This window comes from Struthio camelus, chromosome 2 (assembly GCF_040807025.1).
Source record: "Struthio camelus isolate bStrCam1 chromosome 2, bStrCam1.hap1, whole genome shotgun sequence".
NCBI classification, from domain to species: Eukaryota; Metazoa; Chordata; class Aves; order Struthioniformes; family Struthionidae; genus Struthio; species Struthio camelus.
In genome coordinates this window covers 78,511,883-78,530,728 of record NC_090943.1, presented here as the reverse complement: position 1 = coordinate 78,530,728, position 18,846 = coordinate 78,511,883, and positions in this window count along the sequence as shown.

Genomic DNA, 18,846 nt, shown 5'->3' with positions numbered 1-18,846 from the left:
TCTCCTGAGCGGGGGGGGGGGGGGGGGGGGGGGGGGGGGAAGGAACCTTTTCAGAAAGAAGTAGAAGAATTCCAGAAGAACCTATTTCATCTATATAAAACACATATACACACACACATATATATGAATTTTTAATAAATATACAAAGTAAAATATTTTTGCCAGAACTATCTGATTGTATCCCTTTAAATTGCTCTTTGTTACATTATCACACTTCACAATGAAAAGATACTATGACACCAGAAGGGGAAAAAAAGCCTACTTCTTGAATATGAATAGGGTTCCCCAGTCCCCCTGCCAGTAATGAATTAAAATGTATAGGAAGCAACACTTATGAAACATCTGGACTATATGGATATATACTGGAATGTTATGAAAACGTGTAAGAGTGCAGTCAATAACGGAGGGAGGCTGGTGGTCAGAGGAGGAAAAGGGCTGATGCAGTATAATTTACAAGTGGAGAAGGCAACATGGGAAGGAAAAGTGTGAAATGAATTCAAGCTAGCAGGAACAAGACAAAGGAAGTTCCCTAACTCGGGGCAGGGAAAGTGAAGAACAAAAGAGCTTTGTAAAGAATGACAACCATGAGAGCATTGCAACCGCCTTATTTTTCAGGGTGCATTTTTGTTCCCTTGGGAAGCCTGCTGAGGAGACTTCAGAAATGAAAATAACAGGTCATGGATGGGATGAGCGATTTTGTTGCACTATGTCATTATAAAGGAAAACAGGTTTTGATTTTCTTTGGTTTGAGTGAGGTTTTATTACTTTGTTTGCACTGGGGCTCTTTTACCGCCGTTTGCTTGGCTTTCAGTAAGCAGAGCTTGTCGTGAGGCTTTGGTGACATTGCAAAAGCATAGGACTTGCAGCCAGATGTGAATCCTGTTACAAATTCGGCCACCCACTTCCTGTGTGACTCTAAGCAAGTAATTTCACTGTAGAGGCTCTTTGTGAGATTTAATTAAACTTTATGAAGTGCCCCAAGATTCTTATATCAAGGATGAAATAAAAATGTAAAATTATATATTGTATTGTGCTGTTTCACTGGGGCTGTGAAGGGCTGTTCACCTCTACTATTTGTTGCTTGGAAGAGAGCTCACTTGTAAGCTTTATAATATGTAAACAGAAGCAGGTGGGATGGGCTGGTAGCAGGGTTAGCCACGTGCGGCAGCTATCACATTTTAAGGTGTAAACACAAGATAATTGAAGTCAGCTCAAATTGTACCAGATACTACAATTACTGGTTAGAAATCACCAATTATAGGTTTGTCTATAAAAGGACACAATATGTTATCAGCAAGAGAGACAAAGTAGGTGCTCCTAAAGAATCAGGGACCAAATTTTCCTCAAATATGTATTACAATAAAAAAAAAACAAATGATACTAAGACAAAAGTAAAGCCCAATTTTACCTCAGCATAGCTAAGCACGTAATCTACTTGCCCTCTTCCTCTTTCCCTCTCCCCACAGCTGCAAACTTCCATTGAATTTTGAGAATCAGCAATTACTATTTTCTTTCTTGTTTTTTTGAAGATGGCTGTCCCAACATGAGATTTCTTATTAACCTTTGTAAAAATGGGGAGGATACTTCTACATTAGCTTTGGCTGAAATGAGAGAATGGAAAGGTAACTGCAACTCCCATATGTTTAACTACTGATTTAAAGTGTTAATAGAATAAAGTAAAATATTTCTTTTTAAAATGTGAATCCTTACTTCACGGCTAAGTAACCATAATATATCATACGTATATGACCTAAAACCTAGTTTGCATTCCCCTTTGGCCTTTCATTAACCTTATAAATATATATTCACATCTATTAAGCACTAAGCAGTCTTGATTAGAATTAATATTAGCACACACTGAGAACTCATTTAACATCCTAGGCTGCCTGTGATGTATAGTTATCAGAGACATCAGAACGTCAAGGTACATCACATTTTCTCTTCATAGACCTTACCTTTCGTGAAAAATAGTTACTAATCCAAGACAAAATGCTTATTATACTGTAAGGCACTACATTGTTAGTTAATGTAAAAGGATATCCCTTTGTTCCATAGAATCAGGCTTAAATATCATCTTATTTGGCCATTTACGAAGCAAAGGAGAAGGTTTGAGGTATACTTGGTATAAAAGAAGAAGCAACAATCCAGTTGCGGCCTTTCAGCTGTGGAATAATCACTTGGTTCATCACAGAATAAATTGCCTAACTCACTGGATCTTTTGCAAATCCATCCCAGTTAATTAGAACGTATTTCTTAACTTTAAATCAATGCTAAATCATGTGACAAGGAAACCGTGCCCAGCAGGGTCCTTAGAATGAGTTTGTTATAGCTTTTGGCTACTCATTACTCATGCTGTAATTACTCATTTGATTGTACGCTTCTGCTGCTGCAGCCTGATTGGATCACTCAGGCTGCTCAGACCAAAAAGTAAAACTAGGAAAAAAGGGCTGAAATTTTAGACATGACTGCTAGAATTTTATGTGACTTCAGGTTAAAAACAAAAACAAAAACAAAAAACTTTTCAAAACACATCCTTAATCATCTCAATATAGAATGTATCAAATACTACATAGCTCCACAGGTAACAGATACTCACAGCATACAAAATAATCTCCGAATACAATTGATTTACTATTTAACATCCCCTTAAACAATAGTCCCTATTCAATAATATAAGTATACATATACACACACTGCATAATATCCATAGCTGTTTAGCTATATAACCTTTATGTGACTTCATATGTCACCACTTTCTGGTGGTAGGTGCTGTGTTGCTGGGCTTGCAGGCGGTGGAAAGCCAAGGGCGGGAGCGTGAAGGCAGGCGCCTGTGCAGAGCTCTCGCCTCTGGCGCCTGGAGCTGCGTCCCTTGGTGGGCAGGTGAGAGCTTTGCTGGGCGGGGAGCATGGTGGGCTGCTGCACGCGCTGGGCGGGGAGAGCCCTGGGGTAGGTGGCAGAAGCCACTTCTGGCCCGGCCCTGCCTGCAGACGCGGAGAGCGGGGGCAGTGGTGCTGAATGTTCGTGCCGCCTTCATGCCTCCTGCCTTCTCCTTCTCCCAGTTGGCGCGCATCGTCCCCCGGGCCGCTGTGCCTGCGGGCAGCGGAGCCGAGAGAGGGAGGTGGCCGGAGCAGCTGTGCCGCGCAGCAGGTAGCGGCTGGGGAGGAGGGGAGGCCGCAAGAGTCGCCCGCGCATGGCCGGGCAGCTCGAGGGCTGGCGCGAGTGCCTCGCTGGCTCTGCAGGAGCCTGGTGGGGGTGGGCAGGCAGAGAGGGCTCTTCTGGAGCTGTGGCTCCTAGCCCGGGCATGTCCTGCTCTGTGTGTGCGTTGGAGCATGTTTGTGTGCGTGTGTGTGCGCGCGCGTGTGTGGAGCACGTCCTGGTCTCCGGGCATGGCTGGGAAGGGCTGGGAGAGGCTTTTAGGCCGAGGCGTCCCTGAGCCGCCACTCACGCCCGCTTCTGTCCCTTGCAGGATGGAGCGGCTGCGGCGGAGGCTGAAGATGAGGACAGCCAAGGTGTCCCCCTGGCCCGGGGCAGCAGCTGCACAGCCTGCTGCTGGGGAAGGCCCGTGTGGCAAGGGGAGAGCGGAGAGTGCTGCTCCCGGGGCCGGGGAGTCCTCGTGTGAGCCCACAAGGCGCTGCGCCGGGAGGCAGCTGAAGGAGCAGCACCCCACTGTGATTCGGCGCTGGTGGCAGGCCGTGTGGGGCTGCTTTGCCTGCACACCTAGGCGCCAGGATGCCGGCAGCAGCCTGTCGCCACCGCTGTCCCCTGCCCTGGCCAGAGGGCCGAGCGCTGCCCCCAGCTCAGGGCAGCAGGTGGAGGGTGCCCCCGCGGGCTCTGGCAGCACGTCCACCCAGCCCTCCGCTGCCTCCCCAGCTGGGGCGAGGAGTTGCCTGGCCAGCGAGGAGTCACGGGTCGTGCTGGTGACCCACATGGTGGCTCTTTCGTTTTACACGGCCAGAGACACATGCTCGCTGTGCAGCTGGGCCAGCTGGGGGAGCGAGAGCTGCTCCGGGCACTACAGCTGCCTGTCCAGTGAGGAGTCGGAGGAGGCGGGCGAAAGCCGCGCGCCCAGCTGTGTCCTGGAGCTGGAGAGCGTGAGCAGCTCCGAGTGGTGCAGCGAGGATGCAGAGGCCCCTGTTGTGAGCCCCTCCTGCAGATCAAGCCCAGAGGTGGGTGTGGAGAGAAGCTCCCACCTCCCCGGCGATGGAGAAGACCAGGAGGAGAGCTGCAGCGCCAGCTCCGCTGAAGGCACTGGCGGGCAGTGAAGATCCCTGCGCGGGGAGCACGCAGACCAAGAGGATCGTCAGCCCCCCCTCCAGCTCTGCCAGCGGTGGTGGTGGTGAGCAACGCCGCCTACCCGCTGAGGACACCGGCTGCGGGGTGGTCGCCTGTGGCTCCAGCTCTGCCTTGCACACGGGCAGTGAGAAAAAGGCGCTGGGCAGCTGGGCAGAGCGAGAGCAGCGTCGCGGACTGCGGCTCCGTCTCGCCTGTGGCAGGCGGGCGTTGCAGCGAGTTAGAGGCGAGCAGTCACGGCCGCCGTTGGCTACAGCGCCCACGAGCTGGTGGAACTGAGCATGGTGGGAGGAGAGGGAGCAAGGCAAAGAGCAGGCTGCCAGCGCTGGCCTTCAGCAGAGCAGACTTGGGCCTCTTCCGGGAGCTGCCTGGCCGAATGCCGTGGGGTATCCTTCCGTGGCGGGAAGAGGGTGCCAGAGAGCTGGCTGAGGCTCAAGACTCGCCTCCTCCAAGCTCCACAAGGGCTCCACCCAACAAGCAGGAAGTCGAGCAAGGAGGCCTGCCCGCAGGAGCAAGGAGCTCCTGCCTCAACTCAGACCAAGAAAGGAAGGCGCCAAGAGGCGGCAGCAGGGCCGGGTGACGCAGGAGGACTAGCGAGACCCTGCGTGAGCGTGCAGGGAGGGGCTTAGGAGAGCAAAAGCCCCACAGACTCACAGAATGGCCGAGGTTGGAAGGCACCTCTGGAGATCATCGAGTCCAACCCCCCAGCTCGAGCAGGGTCATCTGGAGCACATTGCACAGGATCGCCGCCAGGCGGGTTTTGACTCTCTCCAGCGAAGGAGACTCCACAGCCTCTCTGGGCAACCTGCTCCAGGGCTCAGTCACCCTCACAGTAAAGAAGTTTTTCCTCATGTTCAGAGGGAACTGCCTGTGCTTCAGTTTGTGCCCGTTGCCTCTTGTCCTGCTGCTGGGCACCACGGAGAAGAGTCTGGCCCCATCCTCTTGACACCCTCCCTTCAGATATTTGTCTACAGTAATCAGAGTCCCCTCTCAGTCGTCTCTCCTCCAGGCTGAACAGGCCCAGCTCCCTCAGCCTTTCCCCACAGGAGAGATGCTCCAGGCCCCCTCATCACCTTTGTAGCCCTCCGCTGGGCTCTCTCCAGGAGTGCCATGTCTCTCTTGTCCTGGGGAGCCCACAATTGGACGCAGTAGGCCAGGGGAGGCCTCCCCAGGGCTGAGGAGACGGGCAGGATCACCTCCCTCCACCTGCTGGCAACACTCTTCCTCATGCAGCCCAGGACACCATTGGCCTTCTCGGCCACAAGGCTCTGTTGCTGGCTCACGCTCAACTTGTTGTCCACCAGCACTCCCGGGTCCTCCTCTGTGCAGCTGCTTCCCAGCAGGTCAGCCCCCAGCCTGTATGCTGCATGGGGTTATTCCTCCCTAGGGGCAGGACCCTGCGCTTGCCTTTGTTGAACTTCATGAGGTTCCTCTCCGCCCAGCTCTCCAGCCTGCCCAGGTCCCTCGGAATGGCAGCACAGCCTTCTGGTGTGTCAGCCGCTCGCCACAGTTTAGGATCGTCAGCAAACTTGCTGAGAGTGCCTTCTGCCCCTTCATCCAGGTCATTGATGAATACGTTCCACACGACTGGAGCCAGGACTGACCCCTGGGGGACACCGCTAGCTACAGGCCCCCAACTAGACTCTGCACCACTGACCACAACCCTCTGAGCTCTGCCGTCCAGCCAGTTCTCAATCCCCCTCACCGTCCACTCATCCAAGCCACGCTTCCTGAGTGTACCTATGAGGATGTGATGGGAGAGAGTGTCCAAAGCCTTGCGGAAGTCAAAGTCGACAACCTCCACTGCCCTGCCCTCATCTACCCAGCCAGGCATTCCGTCAGAGAAGGCTACCAGACTGCTCAAGCATGATTTCCCTTTGGTGAATCCGTGCTGACTACTCCCAATCACCTTCTTGTCCTCCGTGTGTTTAGTGATGCCCTCCAGGAGGAGCTGTTCCATCACCTTTGCAGGGACGGAGGTGAGGCTGACAGGCCTGTAGTTTCCTGGCTCCTCCTCCTTGCCCTTTTCGAAGCCTGGAGTGACGCTGGCTTTCTTGCAGGCCTCAGGCACCTCTCCTGATTGCCATGACCTTTCCAAGATGATGGAGAGTGGCCTAGCAAGAACATCCGCCAGCTCCCTCAGCACTCGTGGCTGCATCCCCTCGGGGCCCCTGGGTGTGTGGATGTCAGGTTTGCCCAAATGAGCTCTATCTCGATGCCCCTCGACCAAGGGAGAGTCTTCCTTCCTCCAGGCTTTCTGTCCTGCCCCCAGGCTCTGAAATTCCTGAGGGCTGGCCTTAGCTGCAAAGACTGAAGCAAAGATGGCATTCAATTCCCTAATTTTTGATTAGGGAACTGTTAGAAGTGTATGCATGGCAATGTGTTTTGGTTGCTTCACTGCTCACTGAATCTGATTCATTACCTATGTGTTCCTGGAAATAACATGTGTCACAATCTGCTGCCCTTGGACACATTGACTCTGGGAGAGTGTTTGCATGGACACACATCTTTGCTTTGGTAATAATTTAGTAATTTATTTTTGGCCTCTAGTACACTAGGTTTAATTTATCCACTGTATGCAATCCAAAAAAAAAAAAAAAGACTGTCATATGTATATAGTAAATTCAAACTTATTCTTGTAATACACTCAAAGTAGGAGTTACAGTTGGTAAGGAGATATTTAGTGAAACAGTTATTGCTGAATTACCTAACTTAGCTGTTGCATAAAATTCCACAGTAGAATGTTTTAAATATTTCTCCAGAGGGATGTGCTCATTTTTTTTGTTTGTTTTGTTTTTTTCACTTAAGCTTTTGTATCTACTCTGGAATTCTGAAATAAATTGCAGTGCCACTGCAGTGTCTTATGTGGCATGTTCATTTTGGATGTCAGGCAGAATGCATTCAAACTTGCTGAAATTCTGTAAATAATTTATTGTGGGATCCATGAGTTAGGTGTATAAAAGGCTGCATATTCCTTGTATCATTAATGCAGCAGGAAGCACTTTGTGCCTGGGAAAGGTTTGCTTATTTATTCAGCAAATCTGGCCCTTGAGCAATGTCAGTTCTGCCCAGCAACATCTAACTGCAGGTCCTGATGGTGTTGGACAATCCTTTTAATAGGCCTGTTGCTACATTCTCTAGGAAAAAAAAAAAAGGCTTTTAAGACAAAACTTCTTCCCTGAAGCAAAAAAAGGTTTTGCTTGTATGCTACAATGTCTTCCCATAACTGGCCAACATTGCCTTGAAATCTGTGTGCTGAATGTACTGATATATATGACTGAGAATATGCCTCAAGAAAAGCTTGCTTTCATCTTTCAGAAATCTCATTCTCTTAAGTTTTGTAAAAAGGCTGGGCTCTGAATTTTCAGCCTCTGGTGAAAAAGAGATTCCCAACGTTGTAAAGTAAGTGGCTGAAGTGACGATTTTCAGTTCAGTTTGTATGTAGTAGCATATTTGTGCTGATTCCCAAGCTCCAAGAGAACCTCTAGCTCCTTCTCCCTCGTGCTCGTCTGCAACGGGGTGCTGTTGCGCTTGGCAATTGATTCCCTTTACTTCAAGCAAAGCTCTAGGAAGCAATTCTGTCAGTCCTGTCACCGCTTATTTGGGAGGGGGATAAAGGAGGAAGGGAGGAATATGTAAGCCACCTCTCTCTCACTCTTGTCTATGCAGAGTGTAAGCTCATATTAAATATATTTTTAAAACTTTGAGTAACTGGGCATGTCCTGTAAGCTTATGCTGCTGTATAAACATTAAGAATCTGAACAAGCATTTGACTGGAAGTACTGTATTTTTGTTTTAACAATATAACTACCTCTCTGTTTAACTGGAACTCCATATATGCTAGAAAGGAAGATTTTTTGATGTTTTTATGGCAGACATTTCATTTTTAGCTCATTTGGAAGAAGATTGTATGTTTGTAGCAATTCAGACTTAAATCTGCCTATAGCGCCTGACAATTATAGGCTTGCTCTTACTTAAGAGTGCATCAAATCTTCTAGCTAGATGGCACCATATGTCAATGAATCTTGCGTTATGTACCATCTGTTTGAATTTATGCTTCTGGTGATGCCGTTGTAAACAGAGTTGGATTTCCCAAAAGTTTTCTTAAAATTCAACCCAGTGTTTGTATAAGAAATTGAGAAAATTGAGAAAATGCATTTGTTCTAAAATGCACCAAAAGATTTTAAGGGAATATTGAAGACTGATTTGCAATTTTTTTCTTGTAAGAGTTGCTCCATCAATTTGTGTTGAAGTAAGAAGGCGAGACGCAGTAAGAGAAATCAACTTAGTTTTGTTCTTCCACAGGATTATGACTATGTCAGTGAAAATAGTTGTCTAAATAGCTATGGAATCTTTATTTTTTTTGTGGACCCTCTCCAGCATAGCCCTCTCCAGGGGCAGCAAAGATCTGAAATGGTGTTGCTGAGAGTGTATTGTTCATATTTGCAAGAGACTTACTGTATCTGCATCTTTGTAAACATGAGGTAACCTTCCTACAGTGTCCATTTTGGCTTGTAGAGACAGAATTTACAAGAGAATTTTAGAAAGCAAATAAAAATAAAGCCTTTCCAACGTCCCCCTCTTTTGCTCTTTATTAAGAATAAATTAAAATGAAAAAGCACAGGGGCATTTTTAACAAGGCTTACGAAGTTCTTTGCTTTCTTGCAGATAAACTGCTGTGAGACGTGATTAAGGCAGACAAGTCCTGAACACCCGACCAGGCGAGATAACCCAGTTTCTCCACCCACTGTGTTGCGGAGTGAATGGCTGGTCCTTACTGCTCCACTCCTTTCCAGGTGTTACTTTGCTGTTTTGTATCTACCTGGTGACAGTAGGATTTGGACTGTACATACTGTCACTGCCACGTGGGCAGAAGCATAGGGCATCGGCCCACTGAATGCATTTTTCCCCAGGGAGTTCAAAGCCCAACTTGAATATTTTGGAGCTGGGTTTTTGTAGGCTCCCATCTCCCACTTGTAGAAGAGTGTGTGTGTGTCCGTCTGTGTGTGGGGGGGTGTGTGTGTGCACACTATATGTAATAATGATTTCAAAGATTTTTTAAATTAACTAGTATTAGTTGGTGGCTAGGAGGACAAGGGCCTGGAGAAGGAGGCAGAGGGTATAGAGAAGAACCAGAGCTGCTTGGAGGCCAGGAAAAAATGTGTTGCACTTGAAGGATTTTTTCCAGGCTAATCAAAAGATGACTGAGAGGTGTCTTAATTATAGGAAATACCCTCTTACGGAGAAAATGCTTGTATGAAAGGTCTCTCCAGATGAGGGTGGAAGAAGTTTAATAAGAAACAGTGGCTGGAAGCTGACAGAAGACAAACAAAATTTGAGCCAGTAATCTAAGTGTGTTTTTTAATTTTTTTGTTTGTTTGTTTGCTTTTTAATACCATGAGTCTTTAAGATCCTGGGAAAAGAATCTGCTAGGAAGAAAGCATTCCTTTGAATGAATTAAAAAAGTATTCTTCACTGCACGTACCTTGCAGCTTTGGAACTGGCCCTGCTGCAGTGGGGAAGCAGTAAAATAGCAGCACTACCACCTCTACAGCTCAGCTAGCAGGGCAGGAAAGAAGGGAGACTGTCCCATCCCTGCCTCAAGGTGAGGGGCTGTCTTGCTGCTGCTCACCAAGCATTAGCAAGAAGCCAGGACATAATGAAGTCCCTCCTCCACGTGGCTGATAAGCAAAACAAACACAAAGCAGACCTAAAAAGGGAAGCTTGTTCCTATCTCCCTGAGTGTCCAAGCTGGTCCGGGTCACTGCAGTCATGGACTCCACAATGTCCTATGGCGGTATCACAAACAGGGTATCCTGTGCTTCTGTTATCCCCTTGGAATGCACTCACCAGGACACTGCGGCTGCTACTGGGGATTTTTTTGTTGGGAATGGAAGATTTGATGAAACATCCTTTATACCTAGTTCTTTGGCTTACGAAGAGTTTGAATGATAAGATTAGATAGTATTCTTGCAGGGAAAAGAAACCTCAGGAGCAGCCCTATGAAACGCAGAACACCCTTCTCTGCTTGCCTGTGGGGGCACTGTCCATTACAGGGTTAAAATTCAGTGAATTGGTAGGGAATTTATGAACTAACACTATATTTTTAGAAGGGTCATCTTGGTTACCATGAACAACCTCTAATCTGATTGCTTGCTCTCTGCTAGTTGAGGATATTGCAGCAAAATGTCTGAAGTTCTGCAGTATGTCCCAACAGGACTATTTTCTTTTAAAAAAGGAGAAGGAGAAAAGCTTAACAGTGTAATGAGAAAGAAAGCACTGATAGGTGGTATTTTATCCACTCTTTATGTACAAAACATAGATTGTTGCTAGGAAATGATGTGAGGCCAATGGATCATTCTTATGACAGCACAATAATTCTTGTTGAAACAAACTGAGGAGCCAGCACAGTAGTGGGTCTTATGCTTAAGTCTTTTTGCCATGCGTGTGAGAAAAGAGTGCATTAATTGTCCTTTCTGCTTTAAAAAAAAAAAAAGTTAATGTACATTGGGAAAAACAGGATGCTGCTGCATATCATGTTTGTACATCTGTGTAATTAACAGATTGCACTTAATTCCTTCTCAGATTGCTTGCTGAAGCCCTGGTCTGCCTGCAATCTTGTTTTTTAACTATGTGGATCCTCTGTATTATCTGTTGAGGACTTGGCTTTTAACCATGTCGTGTCCCACAACCATTCTATTAGCCTTTGTGTTAAGAGGAGCCATGGTCACCCAAACCATGTATCACATAACCAACGCATTATTTAAGTTGAGGTGAAGAAGCGAAAATCATTATATGGTAATGAACCTGCTTTTTAAAATTGAAGTTGTCATAACAATCTGCACTTATACCTTCCCTTCACTCCTGTAGCATTGGTTTTGGATCTCATTAGGATGGATGTGGATGACTCTGAAATGTTTGCATTAGTACAAGTGCTGCTGCATTTGCAATGCGGGATAGAGCCCCAGGAAAGGAAGCCGGGTGTCTGCAGGCCCATGAGCGTGCTGCATTTCTTGTCTAGGAATTTTTGAATGAGAAGGTGGATCAGGTTGTCCGTTCAGAGTTCTTCCTACTTCTTTCTCTGGAGGAGGAGAAGGGTGCAAGCTAGGAAGACTTGACGAATCCTACTAAGTGCCGTGAAGCTGTTTTTTCTTTAAATGCCACTTTCAGAAGAATGTTGTTACATTACGAAAGCCTTGGTAAGAGGTTTTGATTTAAACATGAGAAGTTTGAAAGAAAATGTAACAAAAACTGGTATTTAGCGCCTATTTGGCAAAGTGTTTTTATATTCTATCCGACAGAAGGACTTATATATTAAAAAAAAAAGAGAAACTTTTTTTAATGTTTTGACTTTTTGAACAGATCTTTGAAGAAGCAAAGTCTGAAAACTGGTGCCTCTCTGCATCTTGTTTCTTCCTGAATTAGACTTTTTGCACCAATTTAGCTGCTATTCTGTTTCTAATGAAGAATAACTTTACCTTAAACACCGTAGGAAATAATTGCATTTGGGCACACAATGAGACTTCCTGGACTTGTAAAGAAAACACACCTTCCTATTGTCCTTTTTTGTTGTGTCAGTGAGCAGTCATTCTCTTCAAAATATTGGTAATCGCTGTCATGGTAACAAAACAAAAACATGGTGTGGCAGCTATTTTCAGCATTGCACATGTGATATCTCTACTGATAGTAAATCACTGCAGTTTTTAACCAGGGTGGGAGGTGTCCTCTGGTTTAAACCTTGCACAGGCAGAGCAGTGTTTTCCAAGCAGTGCTCCAGGTGCTTCATGCAGATGGTTTTGGGAGTGGGGGATTGTTTTTCCGTAGCTGTGTTGCAGATGAGGAACGACACACCAAGGGGTACAAAGTCACAAATTTGTTCCTAGCTGTTTACGCCAGTCCTGAGGGCCTCTGCATGGAACTAAGAGGGAAGGGGTTAGCTCTGAAATGCTGAGGGCTCTGGCAGTAGCTGAACTTGTCCTGCTGGTGTGCAGCACAAGAAGGATAAAGCAACAAACTGATGTGAGGACTTTACAGGAAGTAGTGGTCACCATGTGATGTCACAATACAATTTGTGGACAAAAGGTTCCTCTGATGATTGTAGCAAAATGGCCAAGAAAATGGTGGGAAGAAAGGTGAGGTACAGCGAGCAGGAAGGAAGAACTGTGTGAAGAGGTTGGAGGGGGGGGGAAATATGAACTGGAGACTGGGCTGCTTTTCTGTGTGATTTTTCACATGGGCTTCAGCAATGGGAATTCAATGATAATGTTCTTCAGTTCCTCTGCCTTCTCTCCCAGCTAAAGACAACTGGTAAAAATTCCCCTCTAACATCCAACACCCAAGTCTGTCGAAGGCAATTCATACAACTCTGGACAAAAGAAAACGTTTCATCACAAATTTTCATCATATGTTATAATTCTGCTGAGCTGGGGAAAGAAAATGGGAGGCTGAATTTTTCCTTAGACTGCAGAATGACTCCTGCTCTGACCTTGTCTTGTTTGGACTTGATGGAATGGAAGCAGCTTCAAAGGGGTGAAAGAGAAAATTGTAATGGGGATTGAATTAAAATCTAATAAATAGATTTAGGAACTATCTCATGAGATTCTGTGGCATGTCACCTATTACCTAAGATGTGAGGAAGGATAGAGAGTGATATTTAGCTTTCAATAAGTACCAAAAAAAATCAGAAACAATCTTTTCTCCCTTCACAACATTGAAAATATGCTCTTGCAAATTGAGAGAGGAAGGTGGAAAAGGAACAGAGGTCTAACTTCCATAGCTTATCTTCCTTTTGGGCTAGTTTATTTTTTTTCTCTTCCATTATTTTGAAGCTACTACCGGTAAAAAAAAAAGTTATAAAATGTATAATAGAAAGCTGTTAGAAGGGCTATGTACCTGATCATGTTATTTTCCTTTAAGTGATGATGTCTTTAAAATAGTTTATGTCTTCTTAACTTGTTGTAGTGCAGGTCACTGATGTACCTTTTCTTCATCACTTGCTTTCTCACCTTGTTGCCACTACTACTGACCCAGCAGAACCAAATAGGCTGGCTAAGACAAATGGTAATAATCCTGTGCCAGATTTTGACAGACGCAAGCATAAGCATGTCATCCAGAAACGCCATTCCTATCTTTGTGGAAGTAAGTTGTGTAAGTAAGTTATTAGATCAGGGAAACGAATAAGTTTTGGGTGTTCTGGGGATGAGGTGGGCTGGTTGGTTTGTTGTGGGTTTTTTGCCATCTCTGCTGACTGGATTAGGAAGGCTTGCTGATCTTGCCTTAAATGAACTGTGATCATACATTTAGGATTCCATGATTCCTTTTATTAGAGTAACCTTTTACTGGAATTTATAAACTTGTACCTGTAAACAGAAATATTTTTATTAGGTATTCTGTTGAAATGCTTGGAAGTGCTTCTGTTAAAATAGTTTGGCTGTTCCAAGGCACAGGATTGATTAAAGTGCTGTTGCCATCTATATCCTTAATTCCTACAAATATGTTTTCTTTAAGGTCTGCCGCCTTGTTTCTTACGTGTGTAGTTAGAAATAGGGTAAGACCGTAGTAACATCAAGAATGTGCCTTTTTCTGCCTGGCAACTTGCTCGTTTGAACTAAAGCTGAACTCCCAAATATTATCTGCCTTGAGTATATCTGTCCCCTTCCTACAGTGCCTGCACGGTATCTTTGCTAACTTTCTCTCCCTGGTTGAGTCAGTATTGTAAGGGCTTAGCGGGAGAGTGTCTACTCCTTGCCTTCCCTATTGCTGCCAAAGCAGTAAAGGGAAGAACAGATAAATCTCTTGATTGACATGTTGAGAGGTAAGGAACCGAACGGGAGACGGTCCAGCCTCTAAGCCTGTTGTGAAGTTAGTTGGTAATAAATTGCACAGTAAGTATTTTAGTCTGTGAATCTATTTTATTAAGCACAATATTTTAAAAGTGTGATTTCCTCTCCTCGCCTTTTCGAACAGCCAAAAGGCAGGCACTGCAGTGCTTGTAGTAAGTGTACTGCAGACTTTGATCACCACTGTAAGCAGCTCAATAACGGCGTGGGAGGCAGAAAATATTGGTGAACCAGTATGGGTTAGGTCTAAAAATATTCGCTGTCTGGGGAGAATCAGCTGGAGCTAAGTGTGTTTCACAATGAGTAAGATTCTTTCTTTTTCTTTCCAGTGGTCCAGATAATATCTTACCGCTTGGCGGGGTTAAGCACATTCACTGCAAATCAATCATCATCATCTGCCTTTATTCAGTAGTTTAAAAAGAAATCAGCTTAGAAATTTTCCCTTCCCTTCCACATACAGGCCAGCAATTTTCAGCTTTTACTGTGCTTGCAGTTTGTTTCTCGTCAGTCTGTAAATATATTTAAGTCAGATACAACTTACTTTGATTTGCATTTGTTTCAGAATGCCTATTAACTCGTCATCAGTTTTTGGAGTTAATTGTTCTGAAAAACGGTTCCCGATTTTTAAGTCTTATTTCAAATACCATGAGTAGTATAATTCTTCATATTACCAACTGTTAAAATAGCATGTTATTTTAAGACTTTAAAATAATGCTTATTTTATTAGCACTTAATCTCTACTCAAATTTTAAGTATCAGGCTAAAAAGAATTTAGGGTAAAGAAATTAAATAGCAGTAAAATGTAACCGTACTATATGGAATAAAATGAGTAATGCCACTTCATAAAATATTAGCTGGGGTTTTGCATGCCTAAATTATATCCTGCAAAGAAGGTAAAATGGACACAGTCTGTTCCATTTAATAGTTGTTCTACCATGGTTCTCAGCATTTTGAATCGTGTCCTTGTCTTCAGTCCAAAAAAGCAGTAAAGCCTGGTTTGGCGTAAGGATTCTAATACTAAACCTAACAGGAGACAACAGAGAAGCAGAATTTCGGATTCTTGTAACATCATTCCTGGAATTCACTTTTATGTACTTTTCCTTAAACCTGCCAGAAATGCAAAGAAAGGGCAGAATAATCCGATTTTAGTTAAACAGCAGTGACTAGTTTTCACCTACTTTTTAATTATTTTTACAGGTAACGTCCTAGAAATAGAGACTGCATAGAGAATACTAAGAATCAATACTTAGCGTATTTAATCCATCAGAATGTTCAGAAAGAAAATTCACAGTTAGTGCCATAGCTTTGGAGCCGTTTGTCATGACTTTTGTTTTTAAATGTTAAACGCTTTAAGTTAAAAGCTTTTTATAATCAACAGTGGAAGTTTTGGCTGTAATGAACAGACTTGCATAGTGACTCACAGCTCATTACTTTGGCCTGGAGTGTTTTGTTTTGTTTTGTTTTTTTTAACTATTTGTCTAGGCACAGATTGGTGGAGCCAACAGCTTTTCAAAATATTTTGTAGAATATTCCTCAGTATTAGAGCACATGAGCTCTGCTCTCCCTGGCAGGTTTCTCTGCTGAGGTAGGTGCAGAGAACCTGCAATGCTTGCAAGCTACTGCTTCTGTACAGAAAATTTGCAAAACATGTGAAAGAAGAGCAAGCTGCTTCTCACAAAAACAACAGACCAGGTACAATCACTTTGCAGTCTGGGTAATGTCTGCAATGGAGAAAATCTCCCCACTCCCATTTCCTTTATCAGGCTGCTGCTGTGACTTTTGGGCCTCGTTTATCTGGATACAACATCAGCTCAAGGTGTTCACATCTGAAGTGTCAGGTCCTATGCAGTTCACATTCACCCTGCCTACCTAGAAGACAGGCAGATGCCCGTATCTCAAAGTTTTGGAGAACTGTGGAGATAAATAGGCTGCTGAGTTGCAGTATTTGTTGGCTCCAGCTGGGGTTACAATAGATTCAGGGAGTTGTAATTCTTACCTTTGAACTCACAGAATCTTTCTGACCTTCAGTTACTGTGTGAAAGAATATGTTTGCACGGGCTTTATTCTGAAAGTGTGGACACCTGAGCGGTGGAAACTGCTGAGTTATAAGGCAATATGTGGCTTGGGCTAAAAATGCATTTTAATTAACTGAGTAATGCTTTGTATTGTTGCTTTGCATGTAAATAATCAGGTGCTTCAATTCTTTAAATCAGTAGAAATTCATAAACCCTCTGCAAAAAGAAATACTTTGTTGTCCCTCTCTCTCTCTATATATATATAAACCCAGGTTTTTCTTCAGTGCTGTTGCTTCTGCTGTTCTTGGTCTCTTCCCCTTGATGTCGACTATCCTCTGTGTCTTCACCCAGTATTTTCTGAATGCAGCAGAACGCTGTACAGATTCTCCATTAGAAGGTATTTATTCTCCACTAACTTAATGCATTTTTATATGTGTATTTATTGTACAATTTATAAAACTGTTTGCTCCTAGATAAAACTTTTTCCCTGCCTTGTCCATTCAAGATTTCTGAAAATGTATGTTGCTGAGATTCATTTAGAAGTTAATACTGGTGTAGTATTGGGCAAAATGGGCTGTGAAAGCAATCACGTGATGAATGAGGAGCAATAAATGATGTTTGCTTCCATTGGTCTTCTGCAGTTCTCTAGATGGAAGATAGTTCCTGGTCCTTCCCCTGTTTTTAGGACTGTTGTCTTCAGTTGCTTTTTAGTTACTTCACCTCAGGAGATCTGTGTCCCGCACATGGTTTCATGCTTGCTTTTGCACTGCTGTTGGTTGTTCCCACCTCCTCTGCTGTAACTAGTTACTGCTCCTTTGCTCAGGGCTTGCTGTTAATTCCTAGTTGCCTGGGCCTGCACAGAGCTAGTGCAGGTTTGTGAGAGTTAATTTCTTCGGTTTTAATTTCTTTTTCATCAGTCAGGCCAACCTCATTGGTTTTAGCTTACCCTGTTCCTGGCATTACCCATTTAAAATTAGATTTTAATGGCAGTAGGACTTCTGGTGACCACTGATCTATACGGTCACCTTACTAGTTTTTACAGGGACAGGCTCTTCTTTAGAGCAGACCTTCCTTATGAGATAGCTCCTGCCAAAATTCCCTTGAGGGTTCAGAGAGCCTCTGATCAGATCTCAGTTGTTGTTGTTTGGTTTCCAAGGAGGGAACTGATAAATTATTGCTGCTATGCAGAGGCTTTTATTGAGGTCTATAGTCTTACTGCAGTTTTCTTTGTTAAATAACCTGATGAGTGGTGCAGCTGTTTTTTGTCTGCCTTCTTTTTTCTTCATTTTGGAAAAGCATCTAGGTGCACCTAGGGTGCTAATATTGGAATTTTTGTTATTACTATGGTTTTAAAATGCAATTCTTCACAGTACTTAAATGTACTTATGCCACATATTAACAAACTGGACTTTTTGGACTTCGTTCTGTTTAGTAGGTCTTTGTGTACTTTTGGCATGATACATTAGCAACTGGCCAGACCTACAGAAGTTGATTTGCATGCCTTTTAAAAGCAAACTGTAAACTGCATATATAGGCTTAGGCTGCAATTAAACATATCTTAGGTAGACAACTACCACAAATGTACTTTCAGCTTAACAGAAAGATGCAACCAAGGCCCTCCTCCAAATAGTGTTTATATATATATATATATATATATATATATATACATACATGTTATTTTTATGACCAGGTTTATTTTTAAATTCTATTTTGCAAAGCCTAGTAAACATTTTTAAAACTAGGAGACCATAGTAATAGTTCTACAGTTACTTACAGTTGTTAGATTGCCTTTCTTGTCAAGTACCGTGTTGTGTTTTTCATGTTTGTTTCTTCTCCCTTTCATGGAAGAGGAAAAACAAGTGACTCACTATTTATTTGAGTTAAACTCCCAGGAAAGCTGTCCAGTCTTCAGAGATCTTCTGTCAGCTCCCACAAAGTTTTACAAATACTGCAGCCTGCCCATTTTAGGGCAGTTCCTTTCTCAATTCCTGGCTGAAGTGGAAGTTTTATTACAACTGCTTTTCAGAACAAATCTTTTTGGAGCTTGTGCAAACCTTGTCTTTTAATCAAGGGTTTCTATAAAATAGATTGAATGTAATCAAAATCAACAAAGGCAGAGCTTTCTTGAAGAAGCATTTGGATAGAAAAAAAATTTAAAAAGGAGCCTTTTGTGGTGCCTGGTACTTTATCACAGGTGTTGGGCACAGCAAAACTCACTTTAAACAAACTAGCTCAGTAGCCGTCTCTCTGCAGCATCTCTTTTTCTGAATGGTATGATGAGTCATACTTTTCTGCTCAGCTGCCAGCATAATGCTGAGAGGAAGCCGGCAGAAGGATGCTACGGCTAATAGCATGGAAACGTTGCAATTAAGGTAGAACTGTGGAATAGTAGAATGGTAACTAATACAACTTTTGGAGGGAAGTTGAATGCCGTCCATAGCTCTTTTTAAGGCAAGAGCTGATATTCTGTAGTTGAGCTCTGACGCTGATTTTTGTTGACTATTTTGTTTCTATCCATTTATAAAGCGGATGCAAGGCTGGCAATATTAGAGAACACAACAAAAAGCCTAGCATTTGGCCTTTTTCTACCTTGTAATATTTAGTTACAAATATTATTAGTTTATTTAGTCATGTCTATCTACTTTACTTATTTCTGGAGGCCCAGCTACTTCTCCAGAATTGTCAAGCATCATCACGTTGTT